The sequence below is a fragment of the Mixophyes fleayi genome, chromosome 4, assembly GCF_038048845.1.
Source record: "Mixophyes fleayi isolate aMixFle1 chromosome 4, aMixFle1.hap1, whole genome shotgun sequence".
NCBI lineage: Eukaryota > Metazoa > Chordata > Amphibia > Anura > Limnodynastidae > Mixophyes > Mixophyes fleayi.
Window position 1 is genome coordinate 200,829,553 of NC_134405.1, and position 9,981 is coordinate 200,839,533.

The 9,981-nt window shown below is 38.9% G+C and overlaps 1 pseudogene; it reads right to left on the bottom strand.

The window, feature by feature from the left end:
• Positions 1-2,550: 2,550 nt before the first annotated feature.
• Positions 2,551-9,700, bottom strand: LOC142150787 (myoneurin-like; annotated as a pseudogene).
• Positions 9,701-9,981: the final 281 nt, after the last annotated feature.

Consider the following 9,981-nt stretch of genomic DNA (forward strand, 5'->3'; position numbering starts at 1 on the left):
TTCAGTTTTGCCTCCGTTAAACCTGGAAACTTGGATCCCAAGTACTTGAAGCATTCGCTATCTTTGGGAAGTGACTTAATAAATTGCTTCATTAATCCTAATTTTATATGGAGTGGTGGTAATAAAACCTTCTCAGGGGGTACCAATGTATCTCTGAGAACATTCTTTTCACCAACAACTAGACTTATTGGTGGCCAATTTTTTTGCTTCCAGTGATTTTGTCGGTCTCTACTGTCCCATAAACATGGAAAACAAGGGTATTTGGTGTACCCAGCCTGTTGTCCCAGCAGCAAACACAATACTTTTAAATCCCCACATACCAACCAGTTTTGGTTTCTGCAGTTTCTGCTGCTTTTTCACCATGAACTCTCCACATATGAAACAGAAACTGTCAGGCGAATTTACACACTTTCTTGGAGGCATTGCACTAATTTTCAACCACACAGACAATAGCAGGATGACGACTGAAATGAAATACAAGATTGTGGAGGAATCAGAGAACAAGTTAATGCATGAAAGAACATGTCCGGGCAGACCCTAGCAAGCACACTCTACAATGCAGTGATCACCATCAGGACCAATAAACATGTATTTTCATGTTTTTGGGAGCGCTGGCAATGAAAATAAATTTGTTTTTCCATGTTCAGTTTTTTTCCCCCAAGAATGATGAATTTGAAATTCAGCGATTTCCAGCTACCTGTTTGACCAAGGCACATTTCGATTGTGAAAAGACCTGACGTCCCAGGAATAAACTGTGGTCATTTTCGAATTTAACGCACCAAAAAACATAAGAATCAGATAAAATTATGAAAACAGCTTTTTGGTTGCAGACCTGTGTTATCTGTCACATTACTTCTGATAGTAAGAGGCAATTAAAACAATGTCTAACAAAACTGATGGGATAATAGACTAATATGGTATGCACAAGGGCTTTACTGGACATTTTTAGGCCCATAAGCAAACTTGTGTATGTATATGAGGCAAACAATTTCTCACCTCCCCCGGCTCACTGAAGCTCCTCCTATTGATCAGTCCAGAGCTGCTGTTATTGTAACCAATAGAAAGCCGCCTACACTGTTTATCAGTCACATACTTCCTTGCGATCACTATAACAACAACCATGAACTGATCAGGTAATGGCAGTAAGCCGTAGAGCAATGGTTCTCAACTTCCTAATGCCGCGACCCTATAATACAGTTCCTCATGTTGTGGTGACCCCCAACCATAAAATTATTTTCGTTTCGACTTCATAACTGTAATTTTGCAACTGTTATGAATCGTAATGTAAATATCTGGTATGCAGGATTGTATTTTCATTGTTACAAATTGAACATAATTAAAGCATAGTGATTAATCACAAAAACAATATGTAATTATATATTGTGAAATATTTATTTTTAATTACAAATAAATGAAACTTTGTCTTGAAGCATGGTGTAGTATGGGTAACAGTCTTAATATAACAACAGTAAACTACATTGCTACATTTTGCGACAGTATGCGTAAAAATAAAATATAATAATAATAAAAATAAAATAGTTGGTATCCTTGCCGGCAAAGCTCGGATGCTTGCTACCAAAATGGCGTTTTCGTTTGTTCGGCTTCATAGATTCGGCTGATAGACCTTCACAACAAATAACACATTGCAGTTTCTCAATTCCTACTGTAATTATTGAGGTAAAACCATACTGTAAAAAAATCCTCACTATATTTTCTTTTCTTAACGTTCTTCTCTACACGATCCATTGTCATGGGATGGTTTGCTAATGAAAATAATATATAACAATAGCTTTAACAATACAAAAGATGATACATGCCATAGTTCAGTTAATACAGTTCATTAAAGTTTCCTATGATTTACCATTCTTTGTGTTGGTTTTTTTACATACCTGTTTCTATCACTAGGGGGCAGTATTCACATCCACCACAGCTGAGTATAAAAAGACCAATCAGCATCCAGATTAAGTTCCCATGGAACAGATATTTTATTTGCAGTAGTTGATGATTTTACATTTACCCAGTAATTATAATTCATGAAGTGTCGTTTTACCTCCAATACTGCTGCTCTCTACACAGCAGCTGCTCTCTGCACATGTGTGACTGGTCCGCATAAGTACATTATGGCGCCAATCCTGTCACATACCCCTGTATTTGTACGGGGTGTATGTGATGGGGTTGGCGCGATGATGTCATCACGCCGTGTACTCGTATGTGGGCGTATCTGTATGTGGGTGGACCCGTCTGGAGACGGATAGAGGAGCGGTGTCTCGGTTCCTAAGACCATCGTAAATATGTGTTTTCCGATGGTCTAGGGCGACCTCTGTGAAACGGTCGTTGGACCCCCAAAGGGGTCGCGATCCACAGGTTGAGAAACGCTGACGTAGAGGGTGAGAAATTGTTTCTAGCCCCACTATTGATGTACGGGGCTTTGACATAGAAGGTAGACCTCTCACCCAGCCCTGGGGCTTGTAGCAACTGCACCACAACTAATATGGTAGTGTTATGTCCGTAACTATTGTTACCAATAAAGATTGTCCGATGCGATCAGCGTGATTCCAAAACACAGATTTAATAACAATAACACATTACTGCAATCAATTATTCATTCAGTAAAAAATAACCTCAGCATACAGCCAAAAGATGCTGGTAAAATCTTGCAAGTAAAAATATTAGGGCAAATTTTCCTTCTACATCACAGATCAAAGGATAAATTGCAGCTTTAAAACTCCATCTTCTTCTTCCCCTACAGTGATTCAGTTTGTCATTGCTAGCGCAGTCACAGTCCTTTGTCAGTACATCTGCTGTAGAAATATGAACTGTGGCTCTGAGTAGCTGTTTGTGGATGTGCTTAGTAAAGTCTCAGAAGAAAAACACTGATTATCTGTCACTGGCAGCAACATCTGATGGTCTTCAGGACCAATGAGAAGAGTGAGAGGTAAGAACAACTCTGATGGCTTCAGATCAAGGTTATCTGGTACTGGACTTTTCTTCTCTGTGTCCTCCTCCTTATGTGCACAATCAGCAGCTTCTGTTTCATCTGTCTCTTCACTTCCTGCAATACATTGTGATAAAACTCTTGTATCTTACTGTACTTTATTATGTGATACCAAATGACATGTCAACTGAAATCACAGCTCCCCTGCCTATACTCCATCTCTCCACCTCCAACAACCTTTAGTTTTCTCCACTTAGCACAAGTACAGCATGTGCTACACGAACAGTCGATCAACTGAACGCTCAAGAACCTCCGAGCACTGAGATGTATAATGGCATTGACATCCACCAATGGATTATTATAATTAATAGCGAGGCTGATCAGTTTGTGCAGAACCTGCTCTGTATAGACATAGCAATATTAAAAACTGTAGTATTGGTTTTTTTCACACAAGAATAGGATTTTTCTTTGTAATTAGTAGTCTAACACATATTTAATTAGGTATTATACTAATCGTGTACTATTCTGCTATTCCTGGTTATAAGAAGGGGGGCTCCCAAATATTAGCTCTAGACAGATTTACCACTTAAAGATCAGAATGTTCAAAAAAACTTTAAAAAAACAGAAAAGAAAGAAAAGTAATAAATTGTAAAATAGGGATGGGTTCTTTTCCTGCTTGTAAACAGTTTTTTCTACTTACTGAATATAATCAAGATTTAAGAACTGTCAGTCACATCTAGTGGATCATAGTGCCTTACTGATATATCAATCTGCCACATTTCAGCTATAGTTCTAAGTGATTAAAGACAAAATGGAATGGCGATTAGACGTAGTAACAATGAATGAAAAAAATTGAACCACTGCTACGATTTGTAATGTCAGCGTGTGGGGTATGTATAGGACCAGTGGCTTCTAGACTGGTGCCTTGCACACCCTTCCTTGTCTGTAGAACATAGGATACTACTTACATAATACTGTGGATTACCCAGCATTACAGGGAACAGGAGATAATTTACTGTGAACATGCCTGATCCTGGCCTTAGTATAAGAATCATTGGAGCTCTTTCTGAAAAGTCCCATATGGAGCAATGATCCCTAGTTTGCCCCATGATGTAACAGGATAGAATGTAGTACAAAGCTCTAAGTGTTTCCTCAATACAACCGAAGATTTAACAGTTTAAGATATGTTCCTAAACAACAATTCTGGCAACACATATTAATTGCTACCCCTGGTAGCAATTAATATGTGTTGCCAAGTTTGGTACAGCCCTCTCTATTTTTAAGTGGTGAGCCCCATGTAGCATTTCAGTGGGGGACTTCACACTACCTAATAGCGGTGGGTGGACCAAGTCATCTGACAACAGGGAGAGCAGAAACAACTGTGTGCTGGAGGATCGGAGCTGTATTTATTTCACAGAAGTAGTCTCCAGTGTTTAAATATTTAGAGATATATGTTAATCTTTATAGAGCATTATAAATGTAGCTTTGTCAAGCATCTCTGTTTTCCAGCCACATGCTATGGGGAAAATCGCCCCAAAAACTAAAAGCGCACTTTAGATGAATTTTAGTTTTGCATTATTATCATCATCATTACAGATCTATAAGGTACCACAGTGCTCCGCAGTACCGTACAGTAGGAAAAACAGGACATACAAGGTAGACAAAATAAATGCAGACATGAAAACAAAGAGTAGGGAGGACCCTGTTCATTAGAGAGCTTACATTCTAAGTGGAAGAGTGCACAGCTGAAACAAGAGGAGCGATGTCTGGCTTAGAGTGGAGATTGGGACAGCTGTCACAGTGTATTAGAGTGAGATGTATCATTGGGGATAAGGTAAGCTCTAAAGATTAGGCTTGGTATGGAATTCCATAAGTGAGCAGCAGCACTGGAGAAGACCTGTAGGCGCGAGTGACAAGTGGTTACCAGAGACGAGACAAGGCGCAGGTCAGAGGTAGATCTAAGAGGGTGGGAGGGTGAGTATATTGATATGAGATTTGAGATAGATGAAGTGCTGGTGGTGTTCTTGAGGGTTTTGTAGGTACGGGTGAGTAATTTGATTTGGATTCTGGAGAACACAGGGAACCAGTGTAGGAATTTGCAAAGTGGTGCAGCAGATGTGGAGCGGTGGCAGAGATCAGTCTTGCAGCAGAATTTAAGGATGGACTGAAGTGTGGATATATGGGTGTCGGAAAGGCCAGATAAGAGGTTGCTGCAGTAGTCAAGATGGGAGATCATGAGAAAATGGATAAGAGTTTTGGTAGCATGTTGGGTAAGAAAAGGGGGAATTCTGGCAAGGTTTCTAAGGTCAACAGGTCTCAGAAAGAGTCTAGATGTGAGGAATAAAGCAAAGGGCAGAGACAAGTGTGACAGCATTTTTAATGTGTGTCTATGGGCTGCACATGAGTTGTGCTTTTACCAATAAATCTATTGCACCGATAGTGTGCGTTAACTCATAAGAAGTAGGTCATGCCAATGATGGAAACAAGCCCTTAAGAAACCTTTCACCCTATTTTTAATGCAAGTTGCAAGTGTAAGTTAGTGGCTGTAAAATACATTAACAGCGTACAGGTGTGAAGGAGGTAATGTGATTATATTTATCATGGCTGAGAAAGTATTGTAAGCAAGGCAAGAGCAGCCAACTGCTAATCCACTATCATTTTTATTTGAAGATGGTCACATTCTGTTCAGAAACAATGTATAGAACTTTGTAAGAGTATGTACAATACACAGTGCATAAAGTATCCATAACTATGCTTACCATTGTGCATTTTACACTTGTGCTTCTTTAAATTTTTCACATCTGTATAGGAATTTCCACACACTTCACAGACAAAGGGCCGTTCTCCTAAAGTCAAAATGTGACGTAAGAGTCGTGTTCATTACATAACACCAAACTATAAATAAGCACTTAGTTTAAATGGCCCAGATTACCAACAGTGTTCCCCACTCATGCAGCTGTGATTTCTAGGGTGAGCACCACTTTGTATTCTAAATGTTTACAATTCAGTGACATTATTTCATTAAGTCTGTCATAAAAAAATAATAAACCTGATTATTTTTGGGTTTTTTTCATAAGTGAATGGTAACATTTTCCATATTGCCTACAATAAACATGACTTATGCCAATAGCAGTGGGAAGGAAAAACAGAAGAGAGATCAGCTTTTTGATGCTAAAATGAAGTAAAACATTTTAGCATACAATATACATATACACTGTCTCAATATGACAATATAACTTTTACATTTTTAATTACTTTAGAAAAACGTATTTCATATTTGTTCTACACTTTGAGGAGTTTTTAATGGATTTCTGTTGCACATAAATACTATTAGACTGTTATTTGGATATAATAGCAGTTTGCAAGTTAGCTGCTATTAGATACAGGTAACAGTCTCAGGGGACAGATGATCTGTGTAATTTGGAAATGTTATTAGTAGCTCTTTTAGAAAAAGCAACATTTTTTATGTTTAATGGTCCTTTACACTGCCAGGTTCATCACTGAACACTGTTTATTTAACCAATTAGCAGCCAACTGACAAGTAACTTATATTTTCCCTAATATTCATAGGTCTAAGCTTTTTCTGTGACATTGTGGGGTCCACATAGAATGGCACAAAGTGCACCAAGGTTTTCAAGCTATTAAAATAATTTCACCAGAAACTGTAGAAAGCGTCTCGTGGAGAAGAAGGAAATCTGCCTACCTGTATGAGACCGGATGTGTTTGTTAAGTTCTCCAGAATAAATGAAACTCTTTCCACAAACTCCACAGATGTAAGGCTTCTCCTCTAAATATTACATACAGCTGTAAGTCAGTATAATTGTAACTTTAGTAACAACCAATGCACTGTTTACAAATAAGACGTAAAGCTGACAGTTACAGAGCACTGTAACCTGCAGTAGCACTGGGACTGTCAGTCAATGCAGGCTTGGAGGTATGAGGCAGAGGGGGTTGTTCCTGGCCATAGTTGCCAGCTGGTTAGTTTCCCTGGCTACCAAAGTAATGCAAAAGGATGATCCAGCCAGGCAGTGGATAGTTATAACTTTGTGGTTATTCTATCAGACAGATGTCCTAATCAGGGACAGGTGCATGATTTTCATAAAAAAGTTCCACCTTTACCTTTAACTCAAAATGTCATTTACTCTAAAAGTATGTTCTACTTATAATATGTAGTTATCCAGCCCAGAAGAAGTCTGCGCTGACCCACAGAGAGGAGCAAGCACAATGGATAGTTCAGTGCTGGTAATGGTTGTGCTAAGGAGTGTCCCCCCCACCCTGTGCATACTAAGATCAGTAAGCATTGTGGCCCATACCGTTTCTGTTACCTGTATGCTTTCTTGCATGAGTAATTAGAGAACTGGAGACAGCAAACGCTTTCCCACAGGTGTCACAGACATGCAGCTTTTCTCCTGTGTGCCGTCAGACGTGGATTTTCTCCACTGTGCTTTCTGACAAGAAAGGAGCAAAGCATTACTTAGCATTAAAGAGGGTCTCTGCCAGCTTTATAATGTAATATAGGTGGAATATGGTTATTAAAAAGAAAATACTATGTTGGGGCACGATCACCCTGCTGCCGGACAATGCATAGTGCACAGAATGCGTGTGGCGTGTTTGTACATTTATGGAGGGGAGCTTTCAAAGGCAGGGTTTGAACTTGTCAGTTTGTTATGTAACACTAACAGGCTGCTGCATTAGTATGCAGTGGACGTTGTTGAATGGATCCAACAGAGTAGTAAGTTCTAATTTTGATATCAGTAAGTTTATTGAAGTTCCTCAATTTACACACATGTAGCTCAACTTCTTGTCAGCTTCAAGCACAATGGAAGACACACTGTATATACCACGTAACAAAGACTGTTCCTCCAAACATCAGAATCCCAGAGAGAGGACAACAAACAAGAATACACACAGTCTACAGCCCCACATGTATTACGTTATGATACAATATGTTTTAATTGGAGAATCCTGTAAAGGGCAAGAAAAAAAACAACAAGTTTTTATTTTTTAACAAAAGTCTACTGGGGTATTTTACTGACCTGGTATGGATTTTTAAATTACTGAAGGTTGGAAACTGTAGATTACACACATCACATGTATATGGTTTCTCCTCTCCATGATGCATTCGACTATGAAAGACCAACTGGCATTTCTGAGCAAACCCTTTATCGCAGAGTTTGCACTGGTATGGCTTTTCTCCTGACAAATTAAACAACAGAAACATCCAGTAAAGCTTGAATACTGTGTAACAATTCAAAAAATCCATTAAACGGACAACATTTTGAATGGTTCCCTGGTTACATATACATCTTAGATTTACCAAAAACCAATACCCCAACGTTAGCAGGTAAGAGCACCAGCATGCTATATATAGAAGGTGTAGACTGGCCGTAGCAGTGTGCAAAGCAGAAATTAATTTTCATATCGTATCTATAAATATGCAAGATAATTGGGAGTAAACTATTATGCACAGGTAATCTTATATCCCTCCCTATCTGCACTGTGCATTGCCACATCATTGGTTTCCTGAGAGTAAATGGAATAGCAAAAGAGCAGTGCTACCCAGTGGCTATAATATATTACTATGATATAACATTTTATTGCCATTTTGAAGAAATATAGTTTTGATCACTAATTTCTTACACATGTGAGATCCCTTGCTTCACTCAGCACAAATAAATATATAGACATTGTTTTTGAAATAGGCAATTTATCGTAATAATATTTAATATCATTAGATGTTCATCAGTATTACCATGTTGTTGTACCCACACTATGCCAATTACTTTTCATGTCTAACCACAATGCACCATCTCCTTCTCTGCACTCTCCTCCCCTCTTCCTCATTCTCCCAGCCCAATATTCTCACCTAACTCAACCTACTCTATTGTCACTTCAACACACCCTCCTGCCAGTTCCACTGTTTAGCCTCCACCACCTCTGCTCCCCTTAGGTGAAAGGTCATGGAAGCAACGTGTGTTTCAGTTTTATGTACTTTATATCCTTCTGCTGAAGAAAAAGTGTATCACACTATTCTAGAGAAAAAAGCTTGTACAGCAAAGGAACAGACATCATTAACGTTTGCTCCTACTATGCTGATGACATTTTGTCACAGTAGTGATAAAAAAATGTCTGGACATAAAAACTTGTCTATGTGCACAAATATGTTGTTACCATAGAAAACAATACAATGTTACCTTTCATTTGCAAATCTGCACCAGAACAATGACATTCAGAATCTGATTGCTATGGGTTACAGCAAATGAAATTAAATAAGCCCCAGCGTTTTACCTGTATGGGTCCGCACATGTGTTTTCAGCTGCTTACACTGTGTAAAAGCTTTTCCACATAAATGACACACGTAAGGTTTAACGCCTTTGTGGATCTGCATGTGTCGCCGAAGAATTGCACGTAGGTTTATTTTTTAAAGTATTTCTGGTCCATGTCTTTCACCAAACCTCCCATCTTGCACACGTTGGTTGCACTCACAATATTAGCCATGCAGTGCTCTTTCAGAGCGCCGTTTTGCTGGGACTTGGCATATTTCCGCTTCACACAAGCAGATTGTGTAACACTGTCTTCCGTTACAAGGCTTTCACAGGTTAGTGCAGTTGTGAATGGCAGTAAGCAGTTATCCTTATCCTGAGAGGCTTGGTTTACTAACATGTCTGTCAGTTCATTTATATCCAGGCTGAGGTCTGCGGGAGTACTGGAAACAGGATTCTGCTGCTCAATTACAGTTTTTGGAACTTTTTGATGAGAACGCATTGTCCTTTACCATTTTTTGCTCCTAGGAGCTTTTAAATGTACAACTTTTTGGACTGAACATATAGCTTCTGTTTTGTTTGCAAGACCTGTACCTTCAAGATGCAGAAAAGGAGACTGTTCATTTGTGTCTCGACAACCCTCTGCAAGAGGCATATCTGGGACACAGGTTTTTCTACTATAACAGAGTCCATTTTACTTCTGCATGTCAGCGCAACTGTTTCTAGCCTGAAGTATTCTGCAGCCATACATATTTCTTCTATATTGCATCTGAATTAGACAGA